General features: G+C 35.8%; 1 long non-coding RNA gene across 1 annotated transcript in view; it reads right to left on the bottom strand.

The window, feature by feature from the left end:
* Positions 1 to 494: 494 nt before the first annotated feature.
* LOC309654686 overlaps positions 495 to 19,491 on the bottom strand; it is a 1,153,334-nt gene continuing 1,134,337 nt past the window's right edge. The window contains exon 2 of the long non-coding RNA XR_014260412.1: positions 495 to 632. This is a non-coding gene — a long non-coding RNA (uncharacterized lncRNA). The remainder of the gene's footprint in view (positions 633 to 19,491) is intronic.

Raw genomic sequence — 19,491 nt, 5'->3', positions numbered from 1 at the left:
AAGTGACCTTGGAGATCCATGAATAAACTGTGATATCCCCATACTTTGTGTATAGTTACCTAACCACTGGATGTATGAATTCCTCCTTGTTTGAGTAACTATTTTTTTAAGTCAAGATAATTTATACAAAGAAAAACATAACATTTCATAGGTATACAGTTTGATTAATTTTAACTTACTAGATACTTCCTTGTAACTAGCACCTAGGTCAAAAAACAACATTGCCAACATCCCAGAACCCTTACGTCATGTATTTTTCCAGTTGATACTCTCCTGATTAAAAATAATCAGTATGCTAACTTCTCATACCATTTTTATGAAGTTCAACAAAGACAAACTAATATATGGTATCATAAAATAAACTATGCCATGACTGGCTTCTTTGGCTCTAAACTATCTTTGTATAATTTGCTTATAATATGTATGTAGTTATGGATCATTATTCCTCATTGCTGTATAGTATTTCTTTTTTTTTTTTTTTAATTATTAGCACCTTTCATTATTATTTATTTATTTATTTATTTATTTATTTTTGGCTGTGTTGGGTCTTCGTTTCTGTGCGAGGGCTTCCTCTAGTTGCGGCAAGCGGGGGCCACTCTTCATCGCGGTGCGCGGGCCTCTCACTATCGTGGCTTCTCTTGTTGCAGAGCACAGGCTCCAGAAGCGCAGGCTCAGTAGTTGTGGCTCACGGGCCTAGTTGCTCCGTGGCATGTGGGATCTTCCCAGACCAGGGCTCGAACCCGTGTCCCCTGCATTGGCAGGCAGATTCTCAACCACTGCGCCACCAGGGAAGCCCTGTATAGTATTTCTTTGTATGATTATAGCTCTATTTATTTATTCTACTCCTGATGGGCATTGGAAAGTTTTCAGTTTGCATAGTGTGTTAGTTTGCTAGGGCTGCCATAACAAAATATAGGCTAGGTAGTTTAAACAGAAATTTGTTTTCTCACAGTTTTGGGGGCTTGAAATCTAATATCAAGGTTCTAATAGGTTTGGTTTCTCCTGAAGCCTCTCTCCTTGGGTTGCAGATGGCCATCTTCTAGTTGTGAACTCACATGGCCTTTTCTCTGTGCACACTCCCCTATGTCTCTTCTTTTTCTTATAAGGACACCAGTCATATCACATTATGGCACTACCCTTATGACCCCCATTTAACCTTAATTATCTCTGTAAAGGTCCTATTTCCAAATACATTCACATTGTGGGTTAAGTAACTATTGATGCATCAAAATGTGACTCCAAAATGTACTGACATAAACCAACCATTTTACTATGATCAGGGAGAAGTGGGGACAGCTTACATATGTTCTATGATATCTGGAGTCTTAGCTAGGAAGATTTAATGGCAGGTGGTGACTCAAATGCTGGGTGCTGGAATAATTTTAAGGTGTACTTGCTCACATGTCTGGTATTTGATGCTACTTGGAGCTGCTGACCAGACCTCTTAGGTGTGGCCTCTCCATGTGGCTTGGGCTCCCTCATAGCATGGCTGCTCTTGGGAAGTCAAACTTCCTCCACGATGGCTCAAGGTTCCAGTCTAGTGATTAACAAATAAGGCAGAAGCTGAATCCCTTCCTATTCTGATCTTCCCTCAGAAGTCATTTCTGCCACATTTTATTAGTTATTAGTTACTCCCAAGCTGCTTAGATTCAAGAGAATTCACAGCATTTTTTTAAATAGCAATCCTAAATGACCTCTCTGCAGCTCATTTTTTTTTTAAACACTTATGGCATGCTCATACAAGCCACTAAGGACAGGGAAACCACTTACACTTTGCCTTAGGACAGGCACACTTTAGACTCTCTTCCCTAACATTGACCTTTGAATTTTCCTCACCCCTAACTTCACCTTATTTGTTTGTTCACATTGGCTGGTTCATGTAGATTATTGACCTGAATCTAAACTCTCTCCCTGGTTCTGACCTGGCATGACCATGAGGTTCTACTCCTGAAAGCCACCTTTCTGATTCAGGTGTTAAAGTCTCAGGTAAGAGATCTGTCCTCATTTGCTTCTCCTAATTCCAGGATACCTCTAGCCGCAGTGGGACAAGGCATGAGGACTAGACATAGGACAGTGGAAATGAAAGAAAAAAAAAGATTCAAACCTTCAAGAAACTTCTGAAAGCATTATTCACATGGATTTAAGATATTTGACCAAATTTTTCCATTTTAGTAACAGATATTAAGTATAAAATTGGTGAAAATCATAGATGAGAGAGAACTCCAGAGTTACATGAGGCAACCAACTACATCAAATTTGCAAACTGAAAGACAAATTATTTCTTTGAGTGATTATTTTCTGAGTTCACTTGCAATCAACATCTGTAGTGCACCCAATTGGTTCTAAATAACAGGATTTGGGATTTTACTGGAGTCAAGATGTCACATTTATCATTTATCATATACAGTGTTTATTTTTCAGAGGAATAAATCCACCTAGAATCAAATGTTTACATTTATTCTTCAGATATTCCTGGCTTAACTATCACCAATGTCTACACTGTAGCATGGATTAAAGACTTAAAAAATCTTGTGTGTTTATACACAGAATATTCTTTCTTTTCAGGGGACTAGCATTAACAAGGGTACTGCTCTTGGGATCAGGATTGAGAATCTACCCAGATCCTATAGGGAAAATCCGCTTTATAATTTTCTAAAGCCATAAGTCAGCATATGCTATAATACTTACAACCTGGATTCTTGAAATAAGACACAGCTGAATTCAAACAATATCTACATGAAACTGAATAACTTGATAACATTGTTTTAATGCTCTAACTGGTCAAAGGCAGCCAACAGCTTTATCATAAATTAGGCAGGCTTTTGGGGAAATTCTTAAAAAATGGCATGTCCACATGTATGGATTGGCAGCTGAGCAAATTTCCTGCTGTGCTTTAGAAAGAGGTGCCAGCTCAATGAGGTGCTGTTGAAATGACTGAAAACCACCTGCTGATGATTTCTACTCCACTGTATGAAAGCCAGCCTTCTTGTGGATGATCACTGCTGGTAGAGAAAAAACTGCCTCTACACTTGCTGATTGTGGTTAGCTGGTTGAGGAGGCTTCGCATCCTGGATCTTAGAAAATTTGTAAGGGTACAAAGATGCAAAGTGATAGGAAGAGACCAGGGCAACCTGTGACAAAGGAGAACACAACCACTTATTCCACAGTGAGTCAAGGAGGGGACACTAGGCTGGAACACTCATTATGCTTAAAATGCCCTTTAAAAAAAGCATGTTTCAGTCAAAAGAACAATGTTCTGACTTTTAAAGTACCAAATATTAATTTTCTAGGAGCCATAGCTCTTTTCTTTTGCTTCCATTAAAGAAAAAAAATTGTATGTAACTATAACATTTGGGAATACTCTTACAAAAGAAAAAAATCCATAATTATTCTCATTTTTTAGTATGTCTTAATTTTGATCATGTGAATAAATATTGACATAAAAAGTTAAAATCAGAATGGGTATAATAATTTATAATTCTTAGTTTAATAAGGTAATCAGATATTTGCTTAGATTTTTTTCATAATTATTTTTATTAATAAATGTGTAATAGCTCATGTATTTGAGATATATAATATATAACATAAAATTTATGAACATTTCTAATTGTGGATACTAAAAACTAATATACAGTAATTGTCCCCAGTTTTTCACTGTCATGGATAAGAGTTAATGCATTTTCTTTCGTCTGCAGAATTATTTCTCAAGATAAAATTCTGGGACTGGAATTACTGTGGCAAAAAGCATAAACCCTGTCTGCTGAGTTACTAAATACCTTCTTGCAGATTGTGCATACACAAGTTCCAGGGGTGCCATTCATAAAGCTCCCATCCTCCCCAAAGTTTTACATTGTGAATGGCACCCCCTGAAGGTGTGCAGCACTTAACCTGTGTAACATCATGTAGCAGTTCTGTAATACATCTTGAAATACTAGCCTACTGTTGGGTTACTTTCACAAGGATTAGTCCAAAAGAATCTCAAGAAAAAAAAAAAAAAGAACAATCCCACTCTCTGCATAACTTGTTGTTTAAAGAGTTAATTAGGAATATAAGAACAGAATATTTAGTAACAATACAAGTAAAGTTGCTGCATTCCTCTGTAAAACTCATGAGTAGTTGACAATATAGTTCTTAAGATAAATTATTTGGCGAAAATTAATAATTTGTGAATCTGGTTAGAATTTTCAAGGTATAAAAGGATAAACATTTCAAGAAAAATTAAAGGAAGTAAATAAAGATAAAAGAACAAATTTTGACAAATATACAAAAACTTTGGTAATGCTTAATAAATATTTGGTAATGCTTAATAAATATTATGATGACTTTGAAAACCCTATTAAAATAAATAAATTTTTGGTAAACCTAACAATGAAAAAGTAGAGAAAAATAATAATGAAACTTTTAAAATGAGAAAGAGTAAACAACTAATTCAAAAGAGATTAACTTCACACGAACACTACATTAATATATAATAAATCAACATATATTAAATTTGAAAAAACAATGAATTCCACATCCTATTAAAAAACCATAAATACCAATATGCATGAATGAAATAAAAGGCTTGAACAGATATATGACCAGAAAACAAAATTGACAAAAAATATTAAAGGTTACCAATTTAGAAAAAATCAGAATCTCATTTTTAAATTGTTTCAGACATTCATGGATAAATTATGAGAACATAAAATCTTCCAAGACTGAATCATGAAGAAATAGAAAACCTGAGTAGAGCAATTACTAGTAAGGAGATTGAAAGAGTAATAAAACATCTCCCAACAAACAAAAACCCAGTATCAGATGGTTTCTCTGGCAAATTCTATGAAGCATTTAAAGAAGATTTAATATCTATTCTTCTCAAACTCTTCCAAAAATTGAAGAGGAGGAAAACCTTCCAAACATTTTATAAAATCAACATTGCCCTTATACCAAAGCCAGACTACAATACCACAGAAAAGAAAACTACAGGACAATATCCTTGATGAATTTAAATGCAAAAATCCTCAACAAAATATTAGCAAACCTAACCCAACGATACATTAAAAAGATCATATAACATGATCAAGTGCGATTTACTCCTAGAATGCAAGGATGGTTCAACATCCACAAATCAATCAACATGATACATCATATTAACAAAATGAAAGATAAAAATCATATGATTATCTCAATAAATGCAGAAAAGGCATTTGACAAAATTCAACATCCGGTTATGATAAAAATTCTGACAAAGTGGGTATAGAGAGAGGAACCTAATAAAGGTCATATATGACAAACCAGCATCATAGTCAATGGTGAAAAGCTGAAAGTTTTTCCTCTTAGATCAGGAACAAGACAAGGATGACCACCCTCACCACTTTTACTCAACATGGTATTGGAAGTTCTAGCCACAACAGTTAGGCAAGAAAAAGAAATAAAAGGCACCCAAATTGGGAAGGAAGAGGTAAAACTGTCACTATATATGAAGAACCCTGAAGACTCCACACACACAAAAAAACCTCTTAGAACTAATAAATGAATTCAGTAAAGTTGCAGGAGACAAAATAAATCTGTGGCATTTCTATACACTAGAAATATAATAAACTATCAGAAAGAGAAATTATGAAAACAGTCTGTTTATTATTGAATCAAAAAGAATAAAATAGCTAGTAATAAATTTAACCAAGGAAGTGAAAGACAAGTACACTGAAAAGTATAAGGCACTGATGAAATAAATTGAAGATGACTCACACAAAAATTCAAAGATATTCTATGTTCATGGATTGAAAGAATTAATATTGTTAAAATGTCCATACTACCCAAAGTAATTTACAGATTCAATGCAATCCCTATCAAAATTCCAATTTGATATTTCACAGAACTAGAACAAGTAATTCTAAAATTTGGAAGCACAAAAGGGCCCAAATAGCCAAAACAATCTTGGACAAGAAGAACAAAGCTGGAGATATCATGCTCTCTGATTTCAAACTAAACTACAAAATTATAGCAATCAAAACAGTATGGTCCTGACACATAAACAGTCACACAGATAAATGGAACAGAACAGAGAGCCCAGAAATAAACCCACACATATACAGACAATCAAATTTTGACAGAGAAGAAAAGAACATACAATGGAGAAAGGATAGTCTCTTCAATAAATGGTGCTGGGAAAAATGGCCAGCCACATGCAAAAGAATGAAACTTGACCACTATTTTATACCATACACAAAAATTAACTCAAAATGGATTAAAGACTTAAATATAAGACCTGAACCATAAAATTCCTAGAAGAAAACATAGAGGTAACTTTAGTGACATCTGTCTTAGTGATGTCTCTGTGCATGTGACTCCAAAGGCAAGGTAAACAAAAACAAAAATAAACAAGTGGGACTACATCAAAGCAAAAAGCATCTTCACAGTGAAGGAAATCACCATCAAAACTTAAAGGAAACCTTCTGAATGAGAAAAGATATTTGCAAATCATCTATTTGATAAAGAGTTAATGTCCAAAATATAGAAAGAACTCACATAACTCAATAGCCAACCCCCCCCCAAAAAAAAACCTTGGTTAAAAAATTGGCAGAGGATCTGAATGGACATTTTTCTAAAGAAGATGGCCATCAGATACACGAAAAGACGTTCAACATCACTAATTATTAGGGAAATGCAAATCAAAACCACAATAAGATATTATCTCACACCTGTTAGAATGGCTATTACAGAAAAGACAAACAATAACAAATGTTGGAGAGGATGTGAAGAAAAAGAAATCCTCATACACCGTTGGTGGGACTGTAAACTGATTCATTCACTATGGAAAACAGTATAAAGATTTTTCAAAAAGTTAAGAATAGAACTACCATCTGAACCCAGCTATTCCACTTCTGGGTATTTATCCAAAGAACATGAAAACACTAATTCAAAAAGATATATGCACCCCACATATTTGATGCATCATTATTTACAATAGCCAAGGTATGCAAACAACCTAGGTATCCAATGATGGATGAATGAATAGAAGAGAAGTATACACACACACACACACACACACACACACACACACACACACACAATAGAATGCTACTCAGCTATGTAAAAAAGTATGACATACTTTTAAGTCAGATGGAGAAAGACAAATACCATATGATTTCACTCATCTTTGGAATCTAAAAAAAAGAGCAAATGAAGAAACAAAATAAAAAACAAACTCATAGATACAGAGGACAGATTAGTGGTTACCAGAGGGGAAGTGGGTTGGGGTTGTTTGAAGTGGGTCAACTTTGTGGAGAAGGACAGCAGCTAGACTTGTGGTGGAGATCACTTTGAAGCGTATACAGATGTCAAATTATAATGCTGTGCACTTAATACTAATATAGATAAAATATTTTTAAAAATTGTTTCAGACATTCAATGAATAAATAATTGCTTGTTATATAAACAAATTGATATCAAAAATGGGATCAGGTTTTAAAAGTGTTTTTATAAGGCAGATTTCACTGTGATCCCCAAACTTAGACAGAATAACACATAAATTTTAAATGTGTAATACTTGCAAACTGCCCATTTTATATTACTTGATTAAGACAGGAATCAAAATTGTACATATGGTATGATTTTAGTCATGTAAGAAAAACAAAATTACACATAACAACAAATGAAACTGGGAAGAATAAATGCTAAAATATTGAGAGTGGTTCACTCTGGATGTGAATGAGTGATTTCTTTTCTTTTTACTCTGCAAAGGTTTCCTAATTCCCACTATGAGTTAATAGAGGATGGAGAGGGAGGCACTGTTATGTACTCCCAAATTGATATGTTGAAGTTCTAACCCCCAGTACCTTCCTCAGAATGTCACTGTACTGGGAGATAGGGTCTTTAAAGGGATAATTAAGTTAAAATGAGGTCATTAGGGTGGGCTCTAATCCAATATGGTGTCTTTATAAGAAGAGGGGATTTGGACACTCGCACATGGAGGAAAGACCATGTGAAGATACAGGGAAATGACAGCCATGTGAAAGACCATGTGAAGATACAGGGAAATGACAGCCATGTGCAAGCCAGGAGAGAGGTCTGGAACAGATTCTTCCCTCATGGTCCAAAGAAGAACCAACCCTGCTGATATATTGATCATAGACTTCTAGCCTCCAGAACTGTAAGAAAATAGATTTTTGTTGTTTAAGCCACCCAATCTGTGGTATTTTTTTAAGGTAGCCCGAGCAAACTCATACAGGGGCTTTCTCTCTCCTCCTTCCTTCCTTCCTTCCTTCCTTCTTCCTTCCTTCCTTCCTTGTCAATAAAAATAATCTCATTGGAGAATACTGAGAAAAAATTTAAAGCCTGTATTACTTCTATAAGTGGGTTTTCATAACACTACTTGTCGTTAACTTGATTGATTGATTGCGGAGAGTGATTTGAATTCCTGGGAGCTGTATTGGTAATGTTAAAATCAGCATTTGGAAACAGCAACTCAGGCTGGGGGAAGCCACTGGGCTAGCTATAAGGCAATTCACTTTAGGTGGCTTTGAACTTTGTTCACCAGGTAATAAATGTGGGAAGAATCGGATGAGAGTGCCTTTGTGCCAATAACAGTAAGGGTAGGAATAAAAAAAGAAAAAGTTGTCACCTCCACAAATCAGCTCCTATGATCAAATCTGATCGCTCAGTGACGTCTCAAGTTTTTATAGCTGTTCTTTTATAGCTCTAAAAATACCTTTAGTCTTGATACTCCCAAAGGAAAAATAATGTTGTTATTGCCAGGCTGAAACTCTAAATCACAAGACATCTTTATCCCCATTGAATTAATTGCCTTTATAATTCAAGTCTTAGCAGCGACACAGATTTTATAAAATACTATAGTAGAAATAAAATTTGGTTATGCATAGAAAGAGAATCCTACAAGGATCAGGTAGGCTGTTCATATCCTGCAGCAATTCTAAACCTATCAGAGGATCAGACGGGGGACTTTCAAACCAAATGCATTGGTATAAACTTCATTTTCACAAGTAATATGCTCTCTTCCATCATCCCTCCAAAGCTACCTTTTATTTTTCATAAGGGCATATTTGCAGAGAAATACTCCTCCACTATAAAGAAAACATCAGTGTGAGCAGGGCTGACACCAGTCCTCACTGGGTAGAGAGAGTGGCTGAGACTGCAGAGACGTGGCGAGCACTTCATGCAAAGGGGCGTGGCTAACCCGCAAGAGTGGCCTGTGCAGAAAATCCACCAACTGCTAAAGAGGGAACATATTTTGGATGGCTATGCAAATTCTCCAAGTTTTTAAATGTTGGCCCCCAATTTTTTAAAGCACCAAGTTAATCACTTCCAGGAACAGGATACAGCTGCTAGTGAAATAAAAAGAGTTCTGCTCTGGAAGTCAGAAGAAGGGAATCCTGGCTCCACCCATTTCTGCTGTGTGGCATTTACTGCATGACTCCAGCAGGGGTATCAAAACAGTGCTGTCTTAGTTTGGATTCTTCTGTAGCCAGAAATAAACTTTAGATTGAGCCTCCATCACTGGCATGTCCTGGACACCAAGCCAGTATCTATATAAGTGTGTATGTGTGGGCGGGGGTGTATGCTTGTAGACAAATATTTTGGGAGTAGTCTTACCTTGAGCCCAAGAGGGTCCTTCACTACCCAAGGAGTAGCTTGGCTTTCATCAACAGCACAGCTCTTGTTTCACTTCACCTAGCTGTGTAGAGAAGCTTACCAAAAGCTTACGTAGAGATAAATAGGAAATGGAGTGCTTAAGTACCTATTTATTTGCAATCCACCTGCACTTAAGGCACTCTGTTATTTTATACTCAACATACTGTACCTGTTTCTTAGACCTTATTAATGCTACTCTCTCAGTGAAACATACTGGGGCACTACTGGACTGTTTGGCTCTCAGTTTCAACATCTGCAAAATTCATCAGTTATTTTAAGAGTAAATAGAGCTTCCAGCAGAATGCCTGGTAGATACTAGATCTTCAAATAAATGTTTGCTGACTGCAAAGATGCATAAGAAAATCTGCTATCAAAATATGACTTATCAATCAGAGAATACAGAAAAAACAATAGCTGATAATTAATACCTATTCCAAACAAAGAGCTTAGAATAGACTCTTTCATAATAAAGTTACTATATATGACCCAAATAGATACTAAAATCAGCATGGATCAAGAGAAATATCACCTTAAATTCAGTCTTTTAAAAAAAACTCACCATTATCTTATTATTTATTTATTTTTAATTATGGCAAAATATACATAACATAAAATTTACTGCCTAAAAATCTTTAAGTGTGCAGTTCAGTGGCATTAAATACATTCCCATTGTTGTGCAATCATCACCACCATCCATCTCCAGAACTTTTTCATCTTTCAAAACTGAAACTCTGTACCCATTAAACAAGAATAATAATCATTAAATCATAAATCCCCACTGGAAAAAAAGGCAAAGGTGTCATTATTTGTGGATAGCATGATTATATACATAAAAACTATAATAATATGCTAAAATTATAAATAAGCATTTATTAAAATGACCAGATACAAAAGAAATGCTCAGAAACTGATAGCATTATGATATATGTATAAAATTCAACTAGAAAATATGATGACAAAATGGACTATCATTTACAAAATCAATGCTGTAAAATACTTAGAAGAAAACTTGAGGAAAAATGACATGTGCATTTAAAATATAACCAAGCCTTCTTAGGGGAAATTAGTCGTTTCTAAAAGTGAAGATTCATATTTTTAAATAAGCAGGGCATGTTAATGCATACATTTAAAACAATTCTAATCAGAATTCCAACCAAAGTTACTTAAAATCGGTGAGACATATTTTCAAAAGATGGTTCAAAGTAAGATCATTATAGTGGTTAGGATCTGGAAAGAGGGCATGTAGGGGGCCTTAGCCTACTAATATTAGAATATGTTATAAAACCAAAACCTATTGCAGTATGGCACTGGCACCAAAATTTAAATATAAGTCTTCAGAAATGGATCAATATATGAAACATTGCATAAGTACTTTACATGTTCAAATGAAATAAATGAGAAAGAATTGTTAATTAATAATGATGAGATAGCAAGTTGAAGGAGGAAAGAGTGAGTTTGTAGGTTTATGCATTATGCTATACAACAAAATAAACTCTGGCTACACTGAAGGGCTAAATAGATTTTTTTTTTTAATTGAAGTATAGTTGATTTTAAATTTTAGTTTTAAAAATGTACAATACAATAAAATGTTAAGCAGGTAACTGGGGAAATGATCAAGACTCTTCAACATGAATCTGAAAAAAAAATCACTAGACAAAAGAATGACTATTTCAGATATATAAAATATTAAAAATACATTAATCTGATAAGGAAAAGTAAAATTTAAATTAAAATTTATGCCAAACTTTGCACTAAGTTTGTTAAAGCAAGAAATTAATATTTGCAACACACTCAGTGCCCGTTCGATTTTATAAAGGAAGCAGGAAGACTCCATAAATAAATAGGCCCAGATAAAAGCAAATAATATTTGAGTGTTTTCACTGAGCCAATCATTCATTTATCTTACATCATGTAATCCTCACCAAAACTCTAGGAGACTAGAGATATTAATATCTCCATTTTATAGACATCAACCCACTTGGTCCCAGAGACATAGAAAGCAGAGTCTAGAAATTTTGCTTTAACCACCACTCTTGTTTTATTCTTTTAGGTGTTCCAAAACATTAAAATAATCAACATAAATGATCAAAAACCTTCTACAATTCATTGACTTAATATTCATTGAGCATCTATTTTATACCAAGCTCTGTGCCAGGCACCTGGAATTCGAGACAGATCAAGATACTCTCAGATGTCCAGTGGGGGAAACAGGAAAGTAAAATAACAACTAAAAATACGTTATGTATATCCCACTGTGCAAATTAAAGCAACATTGGAGGCACCATTTTGACGGCCAAGCCAAAATTTGAAATAATAATAGTTGAAAACCTTGAAGAACTGATATAAGTTTTTAATAAAGCAATATACAATTATATACTAAGAACTTTAGAATGTTTATTTCCTTTGACTCAATAATCTCTCTTATTCTTGGAAGTTCATCCTGAAGAAATAATGTGTCAAAAGGAAATAAAAGTATCTTTCACTAATTAACTTTTCAAATGTTTATTTTTGTCTATTGCCTACCAGATTCTGTGCTAGGATCTGGGGAAATGAAGATAAACAAGAAGTTCATTCCACAGAAGTCTTCATTTCAGCCCTCATAGTAATAGAGAAAAATGGAAACAACCTTAATGTACAATAATGGAGGGTTACTTTACATATTATAATACATTTACTTGTATATATACAGCAAAATATGAAAATTATATTCCAAAATCACATAAGAATAAAGGTCATTTTCAAGATACAATGCTAATTTAAAAATATTAAATTTTGTATACAGTTCTGTTGCTGTAATAAATATTTATTCATAAAAGCAAAAGCTAGAAAAGTATATGCAAATAAGAAAAGTGGCATTAGGGTTTGGGGATTATGGATGATTTTTGTTTTACTGCTATTAATATTACTGCTATATAGCTTTTTCAATGAAAAACAGAAAGAGGAGAAAATATTCATATGCCAAAAGATTGATCCTGGAGGAGATTAATAACTGATTACAAAGGGGCTTGCAAACATGAAGTTCATGTAACAGCTCACAGAATAACAAACCAGAACTTGCAAGATATAAAGAGAATGATATTCCTGCCTTATACAGACAGACAGTAAAAAGAGATGTTAGAAGACAGAATAAATGCTGTACTAAAATCTCATTCCATATAAAACCATAATTACTCTGAAATTACTGGCTTCCAAAGTCCCACTAACACAGTACTTGCTAAGTGTTGTCAAATATAGTTTTATTCAGGATTCCCAGGGTCAAGTATTCAGCATAAAAATATGTTTTAATACACTTGTAAAAATGATAAAACACTTCAATGATTCTTGGTCCCTTTGAGTCTTCCTCCTACCTCCAGTTATCCAGCCCAATTACATGCTCTTAAATCAACTTACCTGTCACTTTGAAAGCAGGAACCCTGGTCCCTCTGGCTTTTTTCTTGAACCACATACCCCTCTGCTGCCTTTCTGGTTCCTGGAAGCTTGATATTCTTGAGTCTGACCTTCTGACAATAAGAAAGAAGCAGTGACAAAAATAAGAAAAAGTTCCCCAATGCAAGGTCTAACATGGACTTCCCTCATTACACAAAACGAACATTCCTTGTGAGCAGAGGAAATCAAAAAGACTGAGCAAGAACACAGTTCTTCAGGGACAAGTTTCTTCCCCAACCTAAGTGGTGAGGAATGAGTTCAAGAAAAACTGAATGCCTCTGTGAGGTTCTGGGTTCTGCACAGCCGCATCGCTAGATGTCAAAGTCATTTGTGGACTTAAGTGTAGGTTTCACGACATCCAGCACCTCTCTCCTGTAAACAGGACAACAGTCTGGAGCCTGACCAGGGGCTGTGGTCCTTATGAAAGTACTGGCAACATTAACTCATCACAGCCACTGTAAGATGCTAGCCTCTGTGTGGGTTCAATTTCTGCTCTGTACTGTTTTTGCAGTTGGAGTGATGCTTGGTTCCATAATTCCAAATTATATCTGTATCTTCCCCAAATCTATCTACATTGACTTATCTGTTCTTGTATCAGTTCAGAACAGCCTTGATTGTTTTCCCCTTTGATTAACATTGCATTTGCCACAGACACCTCACTTCTGCCTCAGATGAGGACTAGTGGACCCCTCATAGTGATGCTCATAGAGCAACGCTTCTTGGCTTCAACACTGCTGTCCACTGCCTCTGCCCTCATACCTCCCCCATTGGAAATTATGATAGGTATTGTTCTTGGCATCATTTCTTGGTTCTCTTGAGCTAAAATCGGCTATTGCCTCACATAATGCACTTGTCTTTCATGGTAGAATCCACATGGCCAGTATCCTAGAGAAGTCAACCACCAAGGAGGCTTTCATAAGGCTTTTATGGGATTTCATTTTATATTTTCCACTATAATTTATACTCTGTTCTCTAGTTAACCTACCAAAGATCCATGCCAGAGAAGACTTGAGAAGATTAGCCCAGGCAACTAATCAAGGCTACATGATCTCCTCAGATCCCACCACAAATCTTGTAATACAGGCAGCATTAGAACTCAGTTTCTAACTGTTACTCTAGTGCTCATATCCAATGCAAAAAATTTTAGTCCCTAAGATATGTGAGCAAAGATATTTCCAACACAATACCTAGAGATTTCTTCCGCAGGTGCTTGGTTATTTCAATTAGTCCAAGATGATCTGGTAATATCAAAGCTTCCAAATTGCCATGCTAAACTCAATGGGTGGGTATCCTTTATTTTTGCATTCAAGACAGAAGTGAGATACACATGAAGCAAGGGAGATTGGAATAGGGAAGAAGGGCTCAAGATGGTGTGTATGTGGGATATAGCATTTGCTGAGTTCGATGATATAAATTTTCCCACCATGGCCAATTTCAAGCTACTGCCACTGTGAAGTCGACCAGCTTGCCAAATATTTGAAAATTAGCTCTCTCAAGCCACTTTTGAGCAGACTCCAGCGCAACAATAGCTCTGCCTGTCCTCCTTTCTATGAATTACCACCTGAAGATATGGCTTTGGCTCTCACATACTTGCATAATACTGTTTTTTGTGGTTCTACTTGTTTTTGATTGCTCACAACTATTTTTTGCAGTCCCACTGATATGTAAAATGTAAGTAAATTACTTCTTGGCTGAGGTATGGGTATAAATTCTAACATATGAAAGAAGAGAAATTCTTGTGGCTATACCCTTTCAAGTATTTCTCCTCCAGCACTTTCTGGCATATGGCCTGATGGAAGGGAACAGCTCATAAACATAGACTGGGAAATATGGTAATATTTTGATTTATAAATGTTTGTGAAAGCTTCTCTCTGTGTCAGGCTTGAATGCATAAAATGTCCTATGATTCTTCCAGTCAAGAAATTGTATTCCTTTAGGATACAGAAGAACCTCAAAACACCATGACAATTAAAGTAAGAGATGAAGAGGAAAGAGGGGAGCCCTGGTGACCACAACAATGAAAACAAAAACAATATACTCTATAGTTTATGGATGTTATGATGCACTTGCACACACATCCTCACAGTTCCAGGCATTGCATTTTAAGAGGCTTTGATAAATGGGAGCACATTCAGAGGACACCAATAACAATAAGAGATGCTCACACTTCTGAACTCTTTACAATGGGCCATGCACTCTACTGATGGTACTACATGTTCAATTTTATTTAATTCTTCCAACTCCTAGGCTCTTACAGAAGAGGAAAATCACAATTGGATTATGATTTGTAATTTCTCCTCTATTGTATGTTTAGTAAATGGTAAAGCTGACACTTAGAACTAGGCAGTCTGATTCCAGAAGTTGTGCTCTTAAGCACAAGTTTCATTAACACCACCCCCCTCCCCTGCTAGATTTAGGAATTACATCTATAAGTGTCCCAGAAGGAAGCACTGGGAATATAGGGTAGAAGATGCAAAAGCTGACTTAGAGACAGTAATAAGTTTATCTTTCTCTTAGCAAGGCCCATAGTGGAAGGTGCCATCTTGGGACACCATGATTTCTCATCATTGGAAGTGCCCAGACAAAGACTGGATAACAGGTGTGGGATTCTTATAGAAAGAATGTGGATTAAGAGGTATAATTTGGATTGAATAATTTCTCTGTGCTATCCAATGCAGTAGTCGCTATCCACATGGGACTATTTAAATTAAAATTAAAGTTACAAATTTAGTTCCTTAGTCACTCTAGCCACATTTCATGTACTCAATAGCCACATATGACTATGGCTACCATGTTGGATGGTGTGGACATATAGAACATTCCCAGCATCACTGAAAGTTCTACTGGACAATGTTGTTCTAAACTGTAAAATCTACCTCTTAAAATTCTATCTGCCTTTGAGAAAAGCAGGATGAGTAACTACCTTGATTTCATATATGAAGAAATTGAAAATGAGAGCTTTGTTTTCTAGTCTAAGTGTTAACGTTTCATGATCCTCTGATGTCTACACATACCTTGCTCCTCGCCAGCAAATGCCTTTCCACTGCTGGATCCGCTGGGGCTGTGGGTTGTACACTCAGGCTCCCTCCATCATTTCCAGTGCTTCCTCTTTGTGACCACAGGAGAACTTGGCATTGTACTGTTCGGTGCATAGATAATTATCAGTTATCTCTGCCTCCCCTTTAATTTGCTCACAGAGCATTTCCTGGAAAGATCTTTGAAAGCAATTGGGCCAAAACGCTCTGTGTGCAAGAAGAGGAATTATAGTGGTTGGGAGGAAGATAAATTATGATGTCAGCTTGATTACAGTGCTGGTTACTGCTCAATCAAAACTTTGGGCAAAACAGCCTTTCCATGGGAAATCTATTTATAGATCATCTAGCACAGTGTCACCTGTTGACTGCCAAGGGTGTAGCAAAGGAAGTCCTGAGAGATGACTTGAGGTCAGCCTGGTAATGGTACAGGGCAGGTGGACTTCTAGGGTAGGCTCTGGCCTTGCAGAATGTCCTCAGTTCAGCACAACTGAAATGTATTCACCTCAACAATCAAGTAACTGATTTGAGAAAGAAGGTATTCAAGACCTGACACCTGATATGCTTTCTGGTTCCTCAATAAATTCACGCTGATCCATTACTAACTGGTAGACTTTCTGGTGGGTTCTGACCTTTATTTATTATGTCTTAACAAGATATAAGTCAGATATAACCACTTTGGGGTTGTATATACTTTAATTCTGGATAACTCTCAAGAAGGAACACTCATGAAGTCCTCTCTGTGTCAAGCATTGGGTTGGCCAAAGAGTTCGTTAGGGTTTTTCTGTAAGATGTTACAGAAAAACCCGAGCAAACTGTTTGGCCAACCCAATACATCTACACATCTTATCCCATTTAATTTACAATGACAATGCAAGTTAGTTAATGTCATTATCCCAATTTTATAAATGAGGAGGCTGTGGTAGAATAAGCAGTGGACCTAGAAGTTACACCCAGGTCTTCAGATTCTAATTCTAAAGTTCTTTCCACTAATAAATTAATACCTCTCAGGTGAAAGGTGGCATAACCTTTCAATTTGAATAGCCAATTCCTGGATTCCCAGGACATCCCACTATATTGCATTAGTATTTCACCAACTTCTTTCCTCTTTATGTCTCTAATAATGTCTTCAGTAGCAATCATACTGAAATGCTACCAATATATAAGTTGGTCATTCTTTCCTCCTATGTTTGCATATGACATTTCTCTCACCTAAAAATGTATTCTGCCTTCTCTCATAACTCTTTATAAATCCCTTACTGGCAAGATCATTTCAATAATCTTGTCATCTCAAGAAAGGCACCTGGCAAATGCCCACAAAACATGAGTTATGAAGGACTACTGGATGAACACACATTTCCTTTGAACTTAATTATAAAGCTGTTATTATACCACTAATTAGTTTTCATGGCCCAGGTCTTCTAATGTGTGCATCTTGTGTACCTTTAATTGTGTTTCCCTTTGTTACCTTCCATCGTTGGTTCTTCTTTCCTACAGTATAATCACATTTTTGACCCAGAGAACGTCCAGAGTTTGAATTTAGGATGAGAGATTAAGTTGTCTAAACAAGTTGGTTCTTTTAAAATTTGAAGTCTAAAGCTTTTTTTTTTTCCTAACCACCCATCTATTTTAGTGCCCTAGCACAGTTATAAATTCAAATTCATACTACTTATTACATTCAGTATCTCTTTCTTCAATAACCATAATGACTTGACCATTAAGAGACACACCAAACCAACCACTTAGATGTATACACTACATCAACTACACTCTATTTCCATCATATGAATTATTATCAGAGGCAGAGAGTAAGTTGGGGAGCACTAAAAATAAATTGTCATCATTATAAGAGGTTATTCAATTTGATGAATAATCTTACTTTGACCTCACATCACATGTATCTTTCAAGGAGCTGACAGACTTCATGGTATTTACTAAATACCTGAAATTCACTAACACCCAGTATATGGAGACCATGAAGTCTTCACAGAATGATACATTTGGGTTGAGCATAATCAATAGTAATACATGAAGAGTGTCCTGAAGGGTAAAGAGGAATCCATTTTGAATAAATGAATCTTGAGAAATTGAAGGTTATCCTTTTAAGTCATGAGATCTTTTTTTTTTTTTTTTAAATACAATGCCAAAATATCTGACACGCTTCTTTGCCTAAGAAAATAGGCTGGCATGTAAGACAAACTTTACTTTGTCTTCATGAGTTACGGTAACTGTTATGAACATCAAGTAATGCCCACACAGGCAAAGTATGTATAACCATACAGAGCATGGATTTGGATTCAAAGAAACTTGGATTTAAATCTTTGCTTCATCATTCAGCATGATTTTGGGTGCAAGTAACTTAAAACCCCAACTCATGTGCCTTACACAGTAAAGAAATAATTTCACATCAAGAAGTTAGGAGGTACCGTGGTTTCAGAGTCAGTTAAATTTTCACTTTAGGAAATCATCACAGAACCAGATTCTTTCTGTCTTTTTTCTTAGTCATACTTAGTATTTTGGATTTGTCCTCAGGCTACAGCTGGACATTATGACAGCTGCACCTGTCACAGTCAGCCACAGTAGCATCCAGGAAAAGGAGAGATTGTTGCTTCTTTAGGTCTTCTTTTAAAAGGGACAAAACCTTTCCCAGAAGCTTCAGAGCAGCCTTCTCCTGACGACTTCTTAATTAGAATTGGGTCACATGGATATCCCTTAGCCAAACACTGGCAGGGGGTTGGGATTATCAGGATTGGTTTAGAACAATCAGGATTTATCCCCTGGACTGAAGCACATGGAGGTGGGTAAGCAAAATTGGGGCTCTGTGAAAAGAAGGAAAGATAGAGTGAAAGAAATAAAACCTAATCACTAGCTGTGAGGTCTTGGGCACATTACTTAACATCTTTAAGTCTTAATTTCTAAATCTGAAAAATGGAAATAATACCTGCATCTCACAGAAGTCTAAGAATTAGAAAAGGTAACCTTTTCCCATTGCCTGGCACATAAAAACACTAGCAGTTTATTTTGTATAATTGCAGTCTGTACTATATTTCCCTGTTCATTCTTTTTCTGCCTGCTTCTTTGTGAAATGTGCTATTCCCAGTCACTGGTTTTTGGTACTTCCCATGAACTTGCATCTTGCTATTTATCACTGCTTTTTGATTTGGGTTTTCTGTCACTCATTTTCCTCCTCTACCTTGTCAATTTCTTTTTTTTTTGTTTCTTTCTCTTTGTCCAGACTCTAACTTTACTGTACCTTTCTATTTCTAAGTATTATAATTTGTGTGCCTGCATCTATTTAAGATATATTCATGGCTCATAAGGGAGAGAATTTCTTCTGCTTAGCCAACAATTTCAGACCCTGGGAGAACCTCACATTTATTTGATGGCTGTATAATTATGT

The sequence above is a fragment of the Balaenoptera physalus genome (assembly GCF_965194825.1).
Source record: "Balaenoptera physalus genome assembly, chromosome: 2".
NCBI classification, from domain to species: Eukaryota; Metazoa; Chordata; class Mammalia; order Artiodactyla; family Balaenopteridae; genus Balaenoptera; species Balaenoptera physalus.
Note: the sequence above shows the minus strand (reverse complement) of the source record. Positions and strands in the feature narration are given on the sequence as shown.